The 17521-nt window shown below is 39.7% G+C and overlaps 1 protein-coding gene across 6 annotated transcripts in view; it reads right to left on the reverse strand.

Moving 5' to 3' along the window:
• Nucleotides 1-14393, reverse strand: part of LOC125889645 (membrane-associated phosphatidylinositol transfer protein 2-like) — a 57455-nt gene extending 43062 nt beyond the window's left edge. For all 6 annotated transcript variants that reach the window (XM_049577678.1, XM_049577677.1, XM_049577675.1 and 3 more), the window contains exon 1: nt 13719-14393. The gene's annotated coding sequence lies outside the window, so the exon portion shown is untranslated. The remainder of the gene's footprint in view (nt 1-13718) is intronic.
• Nucleotides 14394-17521: the final 3128 nt, after the last annotated feature.

A 17521-nucleotide genomic window follows, 5' to 3' on the forward strand; every position in this document is an offset into this window, starting at 1 on the left:
TAAGGAGGTGGGATGCACAACATGCCCTTGTTCTTTACTCATCATTGCTGTACAAGGGGGAAGCTAAAAATACTCACACCCTGTGAGCATCTCCTCCATTGTGTTCCTCCTCCTTCTCCTCGTCCTCTTCCTCCTACAGTAGCCCTGCAAGTAAGAACTGCTTCTAAAAATGAGTCTTGTTTACACGGGGAGAGAACGATCAAGAACCACCACCAAGTGCAGACAAAGAGGTGATTGTGAGGAGAGCAGAGCTTCGCAAAGATTAAATACAGAGCAAGAGATAAAAAAAACAAACAAGCTATACAAATTGTTAATCATCCACTAACTGAGATTAAACCAGCGTACAGATTAGGTAAGCCATTCTTAACATTTATGGCAAAAAATAAATATAAAGCATGTCAAAACTTGTCATTTTACTGCTTGAAAATGTCACAGCAAATAATGGTTATAAGATAAAGTATCACCTTACAATGAGCAGCTATTTCTGTTTTTTCTAAATAACCTCCAATACATAGCCGTACATTGATCAGTAAACCTTACGACATCTGAGGTTTTGAACCAGTGGTAAATAACTAAAGTTTAGATTAGATACCCACACAGCAAGTAATTAAAATTCTACATAAATAAATCTGGTGCCCAGTGACTGTTGAGAACTTTAAGCTGCTTTAATAAATGAAGCCATTGTTTTCTTCTTATGCCTTAGTGGTGCTCATCAGCCCACCGTTTTCCAAAATGGGCGTATTACATACCAACGCTATCTCTAATCAACACCACTCTTCACTCTGAAATCCAAAATTAGATGACCTTATATGCAAATTACACTTGGATTAATCAGTTACATGCCAAGGTTAAATGAGGATCCCCCCCTCGCTGTCATTCTCTCTGAGCGCTCACACAGCCTATATCATCTGTGCAGAGAGCACTCTTATGTAACTCGGGCAGATACAGGAAAGGAAAACATCGCTACTTTGTCCGTCCCATTAGCTTATTCATGTAGCCTGCAGAACACAGGGCAGGAAATGCTTTTGCAGATTCAGACAATCTCTGTCAAACATCTCCATCAGCCCCTCTGCGAGTGTTTGGTAGCAACAAGATGCTGATTCAAATCAAGGCCTTCCTGCCAATGTGGAGCCTGTTGCTGAGTGCTTGCTCACCACTGATAGCACAAAGGCTTGGAGGAATAACGACTAATGGGTTTCCAGTATCATTGCCGTTAGCGATCTCTCACAAAAGTGCAAAGTGGCTTTGACTATGAAATACTACAGTGACGTGGCTGCGAGTTGTTGTTGCAGTAGGGCGATACCTACATTATCATTCAATGGCAGAATGCAAGCGGGTTGGCATGTAAGCTAGTTTGTGGTAACTTAAAAGGAGCTTAAAGTAGGCATTTGAGATAAAACAGTAAAAAAAAAATCAAATGTAAACTAAACAAAAATTAACTAACTCTTATTTTTGGTATGCTTTTCTCATATCTGGAAATTGAAGGTTTATGGATAAAAGTTAAGTGTAAGCTCTGACAGCAAAAGCCTTACACAAAGAAAAGAAAGGCAAACTTGAGTGACAGTTCACCCCACAACCAAAGGTGTAGTGTCAGGGTGTAGTTCGGCAGAAAAAAAAAATACTTCCCACCTTAAACTGCTCACAACAAGGTCTGCAGATTATATGGGGTAACCAGGTCATGACTTTTGGAAAGAGACATTGCTGCTGAGTTTTTCAAAGGTATTTTTTTGGCACTTTGAGCACTACAAGCTGAGTGCCATCTAGATCCGTTATATTCAAGAGAAGGCAAACTTCTCTATGTCCAATATCTCCAACTCTCAGCAACTCACACCAAAAACAATCTAGATTGATAAACAGCACTACAGATAAGAGGGTGAAATATCCCTTTAAGCAGCAAATGTCATTTATAGCATGTTACACTTCAGAAAATAGTGGCAGTTTTGTGGCCACTGGAAAAATGTAGTTGTAGTATATAAAATCAAATGGTAAACTGTAAATAGAAACTGTTTTTCCCTGTTTGATGAGTCTATTTTTTGATTCCCACACAAAAAGACGTCATTAGCACACCGATAACTGGCAATGCAACTTTTCCTGAATAACTGTGTCGAAGAAGAGAAATGAAATGGATTATATTCTACAAAACTTGTGAAGAAAAATGTTTCGCCTGAGGCCAAAATGTATTCCTTTTCCTGCCCCTTTATCCTCTCCATCATTGCTTGAACGGGGGGTTACCATGGAGACACAGAGGGCTCTTTCCTTATTGGTTGCCAAGATGAAGTCAGAGTGACGAGGAAAGTAGAGACCAGGCGCTGCCGGGGCTGATACTTCTTTCTCCTGTTTCTCCTGTCTCCACTTTCACTTTTGTCAGCCTCTGTTCTTCCCCACCTTGGATCGTTTCCACTGCACTCTGGTTTCTGTCTTCTGGCTACAGCAGCAGCCTCACTGATTCTGATGTATTGTCATCCTAAATATATGCTGCTCTGATATACTGTATGCAAGTGGAAATTCTATATTTAACAGAGGCAATGAAGAAAAAACAGTGTTGGGTGTGACACACATAAGCTAAGGCACAGGCCTAAATACAGCAGGCTACATGTGGTCTTTACAGTTCAAACATGCTGGTTTAAAAGTAATTTCTGCTTAGTGCTAATACTGCACGTGTTAAAAATAATGTCAAGACAACCCTGCTTCTGCCTGTATTACTCCTAGGATTAAAAATGCCCAATGCAGTTATGATGCAAGTTCCTTCATCTGGTTTAAAATTAACCTAATGGACCACGTACAACTCAATCCAGTAGTGAGTGAGAAGAATGTGGAGAAACACAGGAGAACACCAATATTGAATTTATTGAATCCTTGGGAAGAAATGGGTCTTCATGCCCCAATTTCTCATGATCTAGTAGCTGAGAGAAAACTGGATCTGAAAACTCTTGTATGAATTGGGGACAGACAGAGGAACAGAAAATACGTAAGCATCACACACAAAGTGTATTAGAGGAACAGTGTGAAAAACAAGGAGACAGAGGAAAGTTAAAATGGTGTTTAATGTGTATTTTTTACCAGACAGAGTAACTCGCAAATCAGCTGCCATCCAGAGAGGTACGGTTATATACAACTAACCTCTCATTACTGACTCTCAAAGTCCCACATCAATAAATTTATAAGGACGACCACAACTCTGATTTTAACACAACAATCTCTGTCCGTCTCAGATGATGTATATATACTGTGTTCGTCTATCAGTCTTGCGTTTCTGGTTTACAGAAATTTGAATCACAGAGTCATCAGTTCAGTAAATAGGCCTGTGTTTATTAAGAGGACACCATGCATCAAGGCTAATTAACTGTCAATGATAAGAAAGAAAGAAAGAAAGAAAGAAAAAGAAAGAAAGAAAGAAAGCTGAGGCCGTCTACTGCCCTTTGGTGAAATACCTCAAACCCTCTTTTGCAGCACGAATAATGCAGGCTTCCCAAAGTGTTCTGCCCAGTGACCAAAGACAGAAGCTGTCTCTCATACTGACCATAAAAGGCCATTTTCAAAGATGCTCATGGTCCTATGACTTTGGCTAACATTTCGATGTGTAGGGAGGTCAGGTTTCAGCTCTGTGGAAAACTGGGCTTTATCACCTTCTGGGATTTTCTTATCTGAGCTGTGAAAAACAGAAACTCTCTATCAGTCTCATACCATAAAGGATTCTAATGTCTATCTCACACAGAAACACACCCCTGTGAATGAAGATGTGGAGCTTTGTGTGGCATATGGAAGCAAAGAAAGGGCATAACGCAGAGAGACTTCCCAATAAAAGCCTGTACTCAAGGATGAAAAAGGGAAAGAGATGAGGGGGCAGTAAGGAGGGGGAGTTAGGGTCTGAAGGAGTCTATTTTTAGCCTCAGAGAAATCAGGTGTCTGCCGCCGATGGAAGCGTGGGTAAAGTAACATGAAGCAGCACTGTCGCTTTCATTTTACATGATCCATGTGAGTCAAAGAGCGCTGCGAGGGTTGGGGGTTGGGGTACAACAAAACACAAACAAATATAAGATGTCATATATGGTCCACATTGACACGAAACACAAGAGAAATGCAAAGGAAAAGTGAAGGGATTAGTAGTAAAATAGCTCAGATAAAAATCTGATTTATAGACTTTGATGCTCAACGATAGCCTCACAATTAATGTGGACACCTGAAAAAAGGCGTCAGGGATAAGTCTATTATCCAGCACTTCAGTGACTGGGTGGTGCAAGCTGCATTTCTAATTCACAGCAGACTATGCTCCTTGCAGATTAGATTAGCTCATCTATCAGGACTTTGCCTCATAGAAGCAGATATTATCACATCTTTCTGCTTAAGCCAAAAGTTTCCCGGTGTGTGTCAGTGTCTCGATGTCACTCTGTGCACAAGCCTGATGAATATCACCATGAAACAACTCCCCGCTCCCCTGACAGGAAGCACATAAACAGACTTCATTCCTCTTCCATAAAATGAAACTCAAGTAAGGACACAGGAAGGTGGTCGACTGCTATAAAAAGACCTCAGCTCTTTCAGTTCCACCCACACTGCCAGAAAAACTGGTGTCCAAAGGGACGGGGACATGGCAGAGCCCGCACAAAGCGTTCATCTTTGTCTCATTTCCCAGACAACGGTGCTGTAGGAGCATTAGCAGTGATGTGCCATTCATCAGCTGGCTCATCAGGGATGGGTGGGGACAGGTTGTACCCCTGTTGTCCCTGTCAACAGCTCAACACCAACATTAGCATCACCTGCTTTGTTCAAGGGAGCTGAGGTGGGAGGGTGCGCTGGGGAAGAAGGACAGAGTCTGTGGAGCTCGAGGTGCAGAGAAAACACAATGTTCCATTCAGCACTTGGCTGGCACCCAGGTGCATGATGGAGGCTCATTTGAAATACCGTCATGACGCCTGATTGTCCGCTGAAGATGAATTAAAAGAAAAAATTAGACCTTCAGATAACCAGCCAGCTGGCAGTGCATCCCTATACTCCCCTAAGACGACATTACAAATTGTAGAAGAATGTTTTTCAAGATTGCTTCAAACCCCTGTGGGTGCCCTAACGATTGAGAAGGCACCCATGCTAATCTTAGGTTTCCACAGATATGTTACTGGATACTTTGGGGAGCTCTGAGAAATTATTTGCATCACTCCCAATAGGGATGCACAAGCCAATGTGCCCGTCGTCAAAGTTGCTTAATATTAGCTCTAAATATAAGAATGGAAAAAGATGGTGCTCAGTTCTGCAAGCTGGTGAGTAGGGATGCACAATAGTGTCGGCACATCCTCAATATCAGCAGATAGAAGCTTTAAAATGAAACATCGGCGTTGGCCTGAAATGAACATTTCAGCTCATATGACAGGCCGATAAGATGGCGCTTTTATTATTTGACTTTAATTAGTGAAGGTAGGTTTAGTTTGCTCTGGTTGTGAAAGTGTCAGTCAAGGCTGTAAAGCAGGATAAATTTTATAGCTCTGTTTGAAAATGTTACATAAAGATAAATATGGCATGTTTTACATATGATTTATGTCGTCTTATTTTCCCCTGTTAATGTGCACATTTTGAAAAGCATTGTATTTTATGTCTGAATCTGCCAACACAATAAAAGTAGGCATAATATATTAATTCCACTACAAGAGAGTTGATATTCTCTGCAAGCAGGTAGAAAAAAAACACGTGCATATATGGGTATCTGCATCGACAGTTGGCCAAAATTAGTTGGAAAATATTGGCATAACAGATATCTGCAAAAATCCAATTTCAATTTATGCATCCCTGCTGGTGAGGATGACTGATGACGCACAACATAATTTGCAACACTGAGAGGGGTCAATACCTGATTGTTTAGGCTCATCAAGTCATGTTAATTGTACTCATGATGCCTAAAATCACCACATATGTACCACGAAGAGCTCTATAATCTACAGCATACAGCACCTTCTGCCCTTAAACCCAGGCTACATGACTGGCACATGCTTCTGTGTTGCATCAAGTTTGTGTTTCAACAATCTTGGGTCATGACAGTAAGCTAAACTGTGGATGCACAGACAGATCAGTTCACTGGTAGCTCTGCCTTTTTTTTTTTTTCAAAGTGTCAGGCAGATGCAACAAATGATATCTGTGTAGCTGCCCGCCACCAACACATGCAATGGCGAGAAAAAACCCCCCAGCAACATATCAACAGATAGGGTTTACTGAAAATCTATAAATGTATCAGCCCCAAAAAATCCAGATTACATGCCTAACTATGAAGTTGGGCAGATGACTGATTTGTCTGTGCATCCATGTCAGTTTAGCTTACTGACATGACTCAAAATAGTTGAAACACAAAAGTATTGCAACACAGAAGCATGTGCCAATCATGTAGCCTGGGTTTAAGGACAGAAGGTGCTGTATGCTGTAGATTATAGAGCTCTTCATGGTACATGTGTGGTGATTTATAAATTTCGCAAACAATAACAAATAGCAGGTAAACAACTATAAGACAAAATACTCCTACAATCAACCTGGCGTTATGCAGTGTAAGCCCAAGTGTGTATGTGCAGGAAGTAATGTTCCTCATCTCTACGTCATCATTATCTAATTTCAAAGCAGATGTCGAGCTGATCATGACAGTGTTTCAGCTCAGTACTGGGGACCAGTTAATTTGAATGGAAACTTCCAGGCCTAAAACAATCACATGTATTATTATCACCATTTCTTTTGTTTAAATCATGTTTGTATTTCAAGATAAAACATTAAAGTTTCCTCTTAAAACCACCCTGTCATATTATGTTAACAGTGAATAGAGTTCCTGCTCTAGCACTGCTAGAGTTCATGCCATGTCTTCTGGTAGAAAATAAAGACCAAAGGATATTTTATAAAGTTGCTTTGTTTATCATTTAACACTTAATTTCACTGTTGTATTAAAAGTTCTAACATAAAACACACTCATGACTTAAAATCCCCCCCAGTCCTGTCAGTGCACATAAAAATCAGTCTCCATTGACTGTCAAATAAATGACGCCAACACGACATGAGTTATTGTACCCGGGAGTTATCAGCTGTGGGAAAAATAACTTGGACTAAAAAGTCTGAGATAACACGAAAGGCTTGTTGTGAATCCAGTTAAATGCCTTCAGTGTCTCTCTGAAAGCTCATTGAGCAAACTGTATTCCTACATCATATGCCAAGCTGTAGAGTAAATTGACTTTTCTAATATCCTAACAGAGATATCTCAGGAGACTGGCTAATGCAAGCGTATGAACAATTCACCAACTGTGAGAAATGAGCCCCAGAGAGATTGTACTAGTACAAGCTTGTCTGTTTTATAGATGGAATAGAATAGAATAAAAGAAGTGAGTGATCTATTGTTAAAAAAGAAAAAGAAAATGTTCTTTACTGTTTATAATAGGGATGCGCTGATCTGATACTGATATCAGATATCTGATATCAGATATCCAATATCTGATATCAGATATTCTATGTTTACACTTTCAGCTTTCATTATTTAATACTGGAATTTAAATCCCTATTTGCACAAAATGTTTACAAAGAATTTTGAGTAAATTTATATCTATGTATTTATTTGTTACTTTTTGTTGTGTGGAAATTATTAAAGATGAAAGTATGTGACATCATGAATAATTATAGCTGGTCCATGGTCATGGTTAGGGTATTTTCAGAGGCCTCAGTCCTTCACCCTCTGCATGCAGGCATGTGAGGAAGCTCCAGGGTGTCTGAAGGACAAGCTGCTGTAAGATGAGGACCTTGTGGATGTTCAGACTCTAATGTTGAACAGATCTGTATGATGTGTGAAGTACACTGTATAAGGCTGAATCATTGTTCTGTCATTTTAAGTTTTTGGTATGTCTTTGTGCTGTACCAAGAGCTTCTCGGATCCGATTTGTGTTGAAATAAAACGTATATATTCAACTGAGGCTCATCAGGTTTAATTTATTAATCATCAAAGTAAATACTGACGAGTTCAAGTTTTTCTACATTATGCTTGTTTTACAAAGTTAGGAACACAATGTCTAAGTCATGCCTGATGATGCCTGAAGGCCCAGACATCACACAGACATCAAAGAACTAGAGGCAACGAAGGCTGACATCGTGTGAGTTTAAGCCAAAAAGCCGCACTTGAACAACCACAAAGATTAACAACCGCCAACAGGCACGTGCGTTCTGTGCCTGTGTGAAAGGAAACAAGTCTCCATACTGGTAGGCAGTGGTAGTCTGACAGGATGAACACAAGACGCAAGTTAGCCAGTTAGCACATTCACAACACAACCCACTTTTTGTTTTTTGAAAAAAGACTATTTACCCTGCGCTTTTTTGTTCGTTTCGATCTCGCTCCCCCTTGACTTTAGCCATTTGTTTACTTTCCTCACTTCTGTTTCTCTTCCTGCCAATCAGAGTGATTTCATTCACTGATGGACTCTGCCGTCTCTGTAACATCAATTCAACGGGCTGAATTGGCCAAAAAACAGGCAACAAGGGCCAATTAGGGCCAACAGCGTGGGACAAACCGCAAAAACTAGGATGACGGATGCTCATCAACAGCTCACATTGACCAATGGCTGACTACTGGTGCGTAAAGGCCCTAACACATAAAAGAATGACCTCTGTCACTTCCTCACAGTGAAGCATACAGCTTATAAATTAAACACTGCTATTGCACTTGTATCGGCCGATATCCAAAGCCCAGGTACTGGCATTGGTACTGGGACTGAAAAAGTCGGATTGGAGCATCCCTAGCTGCACAGCTGCTCAATCTATGCCACTCTCTGCCACTGCATCTTATCACTGACACCCTGTCTTGGGTGGGAGTGGCAGTGATTGCGTGTATATGGAGGATGGGACACAAGACTCAGGAGATCAGCAAGTGATAGATTTCCAAAATAGTCCACAATCTGGTCTAAGTTAATGAGACTTTACCAGTCCTCTTGCTTTGACAACCAAACTGCACTGGAGATATTACAACACCAATATTACACAACAGTTCAGTGGGTTTTTACAAAATCAAAGGAGATGTGAGATTGCGCAACATGTACAGTATTTTACAACAGTCATGCTGTGCAAAAATGTTAAACTTTATTTAAGCCTCATGTCGCTCATATTTCTGTTTGTACCTGATGTTTCTCTTCCTGTGACAGCAATCTCATCTGATAAGAAGCTCAAATAGTACAGACATGGAACCAAAAGATGTGGTGAGCAGCTGCATACGTCACTCCAACTTTAACTGACAGGAAGTGCGTCCTCTCGTTTCCTCAGCTTGAATGTTACTACTCAATGGCTGTAAGCTCTTTTGTCACCTGCATTCTTAATAAGGACAGGATTGTTGACTTGTACTGTAAGACAATCATAACACAACCGAAAGCAGGAGAACAGAATACCTGTCACATGTAAGAATAAAAAAAGAAAAACATGCTCACATGCTGAGGGCTGCTCTGTCAGGAATTTTCCACTCCACAGTCACTCAGACATACAGCATAGTATATTTACATATTCTCACAGCTTTTTCCTCCTGACCATCAGGAGGTTGTCAGGCACTTCAGTAACTGTATAACACAAGTGGGGTGGTGGGTAATTTTAGTCTTATGCAAAGAGACCTGTGTGACACAAATGAGCAAACATTAGCATAGTATATGAGTGTGGTTAGAAATTATTATCCTCATTTATCAATAAGGCCATCGCAGTGTCTCCAATTTGCTTTTTGTGTGAGCAAAAACAGCATTGGAATAGCTTTAATTCAACAAATACAACTGGTGAACATGGTGCAAAAAAACTTAACAAGCCACATGTCAATGGGCTGATTCATAATCTCCGTGTGTGATACTGTGTTTGTTTGGTGTGTTAGATTCAAGTGAGACACCTGAGAGTTTAAGTGCTATCAGGTTGCAGCCTCTCAGCTACTGTCTTCCAGTAAGATTCCTTGGTTTACGATGCATTCACAAAAATAAAACTCTACATTATGTCTCCACAGTAAAGAAGTGCTCTGCAACAGAATCATAAAATCACTGACTGAAACCAGAACAACATGTACGAGTCCATGTATGGGTATCCTAGAAATACAGAACCACTAAATTTAGACAACTTCACATCTCCACTGTGTCAGACTTCAGTATGAACATGGCTACGAATAAATTTGCAATCCTGAAGCTACAAATCTAATTTTCCAGGAAATCACTCATACAATATTTATACTGAATGAATATTTGAAATCTGTTAAAATAACTTGCTTAATAAAAAGTCTTCTGGTGAGCCATTTTCTGAGGGAGGGATATCACAGATGCCAAATTTAATCAACATCGACCCAGTTACAATCAATTAAGCTCATGTCAACCCAAAATAACAATAATATAGGCAACATGCTGCTATTGGTGCTCTTACTTAAAGACAAGTTTTTTTTGCTTTAACTAATCATTATGAAGTAAATACTGATTGCTCAGTGTAACAGCTATAGATAACAAGACCATCAGTGTGTAGGTTGGTTTGCTATAAGCCTAGCTTTCACTATGCAATTCTGTCTGCAACCAGGTACAATCTCCCAGGAAAATGAAGGTTTGGGTTACAGCGCAAACAAAGTGCTTCAACCATTGTGCAACCAAAACAGGAAGAGAATAAAAAATCTGTCATCACCAGTAGCTATCCCCAGTTACCAGAGAGTATGAATGCAAGTTCTTTGTAGTTACAATCCCCCAGTAACAGAAATGGTGGACGGTGAAACAATCGAAGTAATTACAGAAATCAAAATGATGTGTGTCTGTTGTTTTTGGTAGTTGCTAGGCTTTTTTAAATCACATTAGAAAAGCATTATTGACCTAAAAAGTTATAAAAGTCTAATGTCAAAAAAAGCCTTTAAGGGAATCTAAAAATTAAAATGAGTCAGAGTACTGCCAATAGGATTAGAGTGATTACACATGAGGAGTTAAAACTGTCTAAAAGCATCGTCCATTCCCAACGCCTGCCCCCACAGTATGGCTGCACAGTAACATTTTTGCATATCACAATGACAATATTACTTGCAATTACTAAATGGATATTCAGTGGTGCTCCGTTCTTGACTCTGACTTGCACAGTACCTGTGCTTGTGCCATGTTGTCTCTCACACTCATCTTATCGCACCTTCCTCCCTCAACCATGCAGAGGAGTACAGCAGCACTAGTCTAATAAACCTCACTCGCGTGTGTGCAGATTCTGACCAAATAAAGGACAGTGAGGGTTATATAGCTGATTGGCAAGAGAGTAACAAACATGGCGTGTATCAGACAAACTAGCGCCTACAGACAGAATGTATTTCAAGAAGTTGTTACTATATTCAAAGTGCTATATCACAGTCTTTCACAATGTGTTTATCAGGCAAGTTGACATCACAATGACCATAAAAAAACAACAATATTTTGTGCAGGCCTAACTCAGACTTGCAAATATAGCCATGTGCTGTATTTATGTTTGAGGGTAAAACCAGTTAGTGCTTGAGCTCCCTCAAACACTTTTTGAGCCCCATAGGCACCTTTCTGTGTATCAGCGTGTCTGCAATGCTGCAGAACGTACTTGAGAGAATGGTAATGGTAAGAACGACAATGGAAAGGGAAATCATTTTTAAAAAACATAGAAAGTGTACATGGCAGCAAGAAGTCTGTGACATGCATTTATTGTCCACGAGTTGAAAAATAGTTCCCTTCTTCATTGAACATTTTGAGTCCTTGTGCCATTGTGCACTCACATTTTGAGCACACAGCTGACATCAATTACACTCAGAGCACATTTAATTAGGCTGGACATTGTGACTGGGCCCGAATTGCAATATCAAATACTCTGAATACTCAGTTTCATAGAAGTACTTTTAATTTTCTTCAGCTACAGTTTTGCCTGCAGGAATACATCGTCTTCAGTTACAAATAGACGGACAAAAGGAGACATATTTTTCTCGAGCTTGAAAGTCACTGAAGAGATTTAGCAATTTGCATGTCATCACAGCCCTGCCCATGTACATGTGTTTTTATGAGAGTGCGTTCATGTTGGTTGGTTGGTTGAAGGAAAGGAAGTCCGCCACCGTTTAACTGGTTAGGCTGCCATGTTTATAGTTAAGAAACCTCCAGTGTCTTAGAGGTCATAACAGGTATGACCGGTAAAAAGGGGGCGGTGCACAGTCACACGAAGAGGATTTGAATTCTGGGTAATGCTGATATCAACGGCCTCCACTTCATGCAGTTTGCCATTAATCATCACAGCAGCACTTCAGTGACTGAACAACAAGTAGCAACATCAGCAAAGTGTTTATGGTGAAGTTCTTTGTGACACAAAATGAACTGCAAGAGAAAATACAGTGCAGGCCAACAGCAGCTCTTGTGGAGTGATCATCACATTCAGCACTAAAAGCAGCTATGCATGATGTTTCAGATCAGAAATGGGGAGCATAATTAATAAGACAGTCTAAAAGTCAAAAACCAAAAGTGGCTCAGAGGAGAACAATCTCTGTAGAAAAAAGCAAAGACCGCCTGTAATTCAACTCAGGAGAGAGTGCATAAAAATCTATATTTCACGAACTGCACTTAGAGTGAACTTCAGCACTCCGATTTCTGCTTTCATGTTAGTCAAAAATGCCAAAACCAATATAATCTTTAAGATGTCAGAGCAGCTGATGCGGAATGTGTTACACAACCCTCACAACCGTTAAGGCTTCAATGAGGCAGGACACATGTTTTAACATGTTAAAGAGAGCTTTCACCTAGTGCAATATTCTTCAGGCACAGAAACAACACAATAACCTATCACCATTTGTGTCTCCTGCATTTCCCTCTCTGTCAACACACTGCAAGTACATCTTGCGCTTATCAGCCTGTGGCCCACATAGGAAGCACAGATCCAACTCAGAACTAGTCTTACATTGCAATGCTAATTCAAAGACACACAATGTTGGGAGTTAAGCAGGGGGTCACAGTGGTGTAAGTGGCCGTGTGGCAGCCCCTGCCCTCATAGCAGAGCCATCATCTGGGCAACAGACGCCACAGCCTCAGAGTCAGCACTGCCTCAATGACTCACCCAGGCCCTGCTGAGTCAAGTAGAGTGACTCTTAATGCTGAAAAATCATAAAGTAATGTTGAAACAGATATGAGCCTAGGGGATAAAAAACAGGCTTGTGGCATGCAGATTTTTAGCGAAGTCAAAAACAAGCTAACTGTAGCCAAAGTCTGCTTCACAATTCAAACCTCACCTTCTGAGTGGGGTCTAAATGATGGTTAGGCAGATGTGCTCTATTTGCAGCAGGGTCGTAAATAAATTCTCACACATAGTTATCAATGGAGAGTGTACCAAAAGAGCAAGAACACGGAGCCTGAACTATCCACCAATGATTCCAGTCATTTCTACGTCAACTTGTTATCAAATGCAGTGTATAATAACAGCTTACAGTCTGGATATACAGAGATGAACATTTCACCAGCTTTACCAAGCATGCCTGTGTGACAGCAACAGGGCCATGACACGAGAGCAGGAAAACATGCTGCACTTCTTCAGGCCATAGGCGACAGATAGAGTGAGTCTAAACTAATATAATGGCAGCATATGGTGTTAAACCCTTGTAAAGTTAGATTAACTTAACGTGACGTTGCATCTCTGGATGGGGGATGATCAAATTTGAACTGGAGTAAACCCACCGTCAGTTAGTTACCTAGCAACATGGCAGCACGGTAATGACAAATTGATGGCTTGCAATGCTCATCACATACCTGGACCTGATGCCAGTGATACAACTCTTGCTTCACCTCGCTCCAGCACTCGGCAAATTAAAGTTCACCGGCTTTTATCCGCGTTTTGGGGGGGTCACCGCTGTCACCGGTGACACGGTTTGCTCTCAGCACGATAAAGCCGCCGACTTGCTGAGGTCTGGGAGCGATGCCATGATGAAGATGAACGCATCGAAAGTCAGCAACTGATTTCCTTTACGTCGCCGTTTGTTTGGCCCTTCAGCAGAGGAAGGGGTGCGGGTACAACATGTAGAGATGACACGTAGAGAAACATCATCAGCTCGGGAGTACGTTACATGCTATCAACCGCCGTTTCTGCCCGTGTTTACAAAATCTGGCCACATCATTGCACCGGAGAACAACAACACGTTGGGTTTCCTCAACCGACGGGAAAGGCCAAAGTAGCTATGGTAACGTTAAAATGTCCTTGAATATCCAAGCTACCCTGGCAGCAGGGTTGGCGGTCGGGCTGGTCCGGGGCGACGACAATGTAACGGCTGTGAGCTCAGTCCAGCGGCTCGCGCCACCGTCCACACAACCGGGAAGCGCGAAGAGCGACCAGATGAAGAGCACCCGCCATCGTAAGCTGTCACTCCTCAAGTCTGAGCCGCGGCAAGACTTCACAGTCCTTTCAGGCACGACATAAAATGCCGTCAAGGTAACCCGGGTACATCAAGGCTTCCGGTACAGCTTTCAAAATAAAAGTCTGCCTTGAAACCGTTGGAATGTGACTTCAGTCCCAAAACTCCTCTTCCACATTTTACACACATTTTCTCCTTGTTTCCTTAAACAACAATTTTACTACAGTGTCTCTCATTCAAGACTTTAGTCAAATGAAACAAATATTGTATAAATGTCATAAAAATACGAACGTTACACAGCGGCAGGATTAGTCGCATGACTTCCGGTGTTTGTGTTTTATTTCATTATTCTTTTTTTTTTTTTTTTTAGCAAATATATATTTTTATCTAATTATTTTTATATAAATTATTTTTTACTATTTTTGTATTATTAGGAAACTAAAATAAATTAATTTGAATGTAAACGTCTTGCAATACAAGATGAAAACTGAATACGATGGAAGTGCTTTTACATTAAGTTCGGATTGGAAATGTAATATTGAACAAAAAAGGGAAATAATAATTAAATTAAATTAAATAGCTTCACACATTAACTTATTCATGTGCAATACTCTTATTTTAAGTGCAATATTCTCACTATACATGCAGGTCTGTACAGCTTTTCACATCTACACACGTAGGTACTGTGTATGCATGTTTGAAGAACTGGTGTATGTTTTTGACTTAATTGCTTTTATTTTACTATCTATCTATTCATGCAGTCTTTTATCTTTATTCTATTTTAGCTCTACATAGGTATTGCAACTGAATTTCGTTGTATAGACCTGTACAATGACAATAAATGTATTCTGGTTCAGACATAAGTGGAAATATAAATGTATCTGTAATCTACTACAGTGCGAAATTGTTTTGGAATATTATCCAACTTTTGTGATTTTATTCCCTTTATCAGTTTTAAGGATTTTTTTCAAGATAATACCAAATGTAATATTGTCTATAGAAATAGAAGCTGGAAATGATAGGATGGTTTTTTTTTTTATCTATTTGTAAATGCCATGCCAAAATGTATGTATTACACAATCACAGAAAAATATATGGTCTGCGGTTTCATTATTACTCTCGCAAAATGAGCAGATACTATCATCAATATTAAAACGTAGTCTAAGTAATTCTCCAGAAAGATAAATGTCGTTCATAATTTTGAAATGTGTTTCTTTAGTTTTGGGGCTATAGATAAAGCTAGATACATCATTATTAATTTATCAATTGAATTTTTATCAAATTTGTGTAGGATGTCATTCTTGCCGGTGTTTGTCTTTCCTTCTTGCAGCTTGACGGAGCTCAGACTCGCAGACATTCAGATGGGCAGTGTCGATAGTAGAACTCCCTCTGCTGGCAGCGGAGTGTATGGTCTACACCGGAATTACAGGTGGTATCTCGCAGCCACAGGTTTCTGTTCATTAAAGGACGTAAAGTTACAAAGGTATAGCAGTCATGCAACTTTCATAAACACTTGTAATAATCTTTATAGTCTGGCATGCAGTTAAAGACAGCCTACTTTTATTCAGCTTACCCACATTAATATATTTTAATGTATTTAGGCACATCTGCTTTGATACTGTGCATTTATTGTCATCATCTAGCTTAATTAGTAAGGCGTGATTCGAGAGGGATTTTTTTTGTCCTCCATATTGGTGCATGCTGGAGACCTCAGGGATGTCACTGATTGGATGTCGACCACTGCATCCACAGGTACTGTAAATTTTGCATATGCAAAAAAATATGAAAATGTTTCTTGCGACATATTACACAACCAAATCTGCAGCACATTAAGGAATGCTTTACAAAACACTGCAAGGACAGGTGTTCTTAGGTAAGTTATACACAGCACTTAACAGTCTTTATACACTTAGTAATATTGTTTTTTACAAAATTAATTATACAGGATATTTTATCTTTGTATTATACATCTATGGCAGAACATTAGTTACCTGCATTGCTTCTTCTTTTTCTTTTTCTTCTAACAAAAAACCAATAATGACCAGTCCTGAACAAACTGCAAAGCTTTAAATACACTAGTTTAAATGAACTTTACCACACAATAATGTTCTTGTGGTCCACAAACTGACAATTAAGTTTCTAGACATTTTAATTTCTGTTGCAAAAAGTAACACGTGATACTTTTATAAAGCAAATTTCTTACAAATACAGCAGGTCGCACTTTACTGGAAGGTTTAGTCTTTTGCAAAATCCAAGTAAAAATGTAGAGTACAGGTCATATTGTATGAAAATGAAGGTCAGATTAACATGAGCACTAATGATAAAGTTCAAGTAATTAGAAATGCACCTCCTCCACTCCTAATATCAGAGAGATGTCATCACAGGTCATCGGAGAGATTGTCTTTTCCTGGTGACCTACATAGTTTCCTGATTTACTAATTATAGTCATTGTCAGGGGGGAGAGCAGGAAGCATTACATCACAATCCATTTGTTCTCACCATAACTACTTTGCAAAAAAACAATAAAGTATTTGTGACATTAAAATGGGCATCGTTATTACAGTAATTGGATGTTTGCAGGAATCTCTCATCATCTACAACAGACTGTGTCTGGCACTGCTCCCAGTGATGGATGCCTGTAAATAATGGAAATAATAAAGCCATAATTTAGGCTGCTGTGTTAGATTCAACAGCAATGTTTTGTGCAGAATAAGACAATATGAAGCAAAGTAAAAGGAGTGTGTAATGTAATGTGTGAAGTGAATTACAAATTAATAAATGAAACGGCTAACCTGCACTGTCAGGTGAAGTGGTAATTAATCCGTTATTTCATTCCATTACACTCTGGTTGATGCTCCTGTTAGTGTTCAAAGGAAGGTTTATATCATTAGTCTATCCAGTCATGTGTCTCTTAATTATGAAACATTTCTCTCAGTAGACTTAGAAGTTGTCTGTACAGATTTATTCTTCACAGATAATGGAGGCTAAAGTCAGCTTAGATTCACAGTTGTTGCAGCTGATTTCATAAACTGTATATGATTCTGACAGTATTCAGTTTTTATGTCAGAAAAGGAGCCAAAAGGTCTAAAGAAACCTTTTAAATCACTCCTGCAACAGAAGACACTTTATCCTTGTCCCTCTGTTTATGCTCGGTATGTTCAAAAATGTAGATGTGTAGATAGTTGAAGTAGATAGTAGAAGTAT

Source organism: Epinephelus fuscoguttatus, linkage group LG6 (genome assembly GCF_011397635.1).
Source record: "Epinephelus fuscoguttatus linkage group LG6, E.fuscoguttatus.final_Chr_v1".
NCBI lineage: Eukaryota > Metazoa > Chordata > Actinopteri > Perciformes > Serranidae > Epinephelus > Epinephelus fuscoguttatus.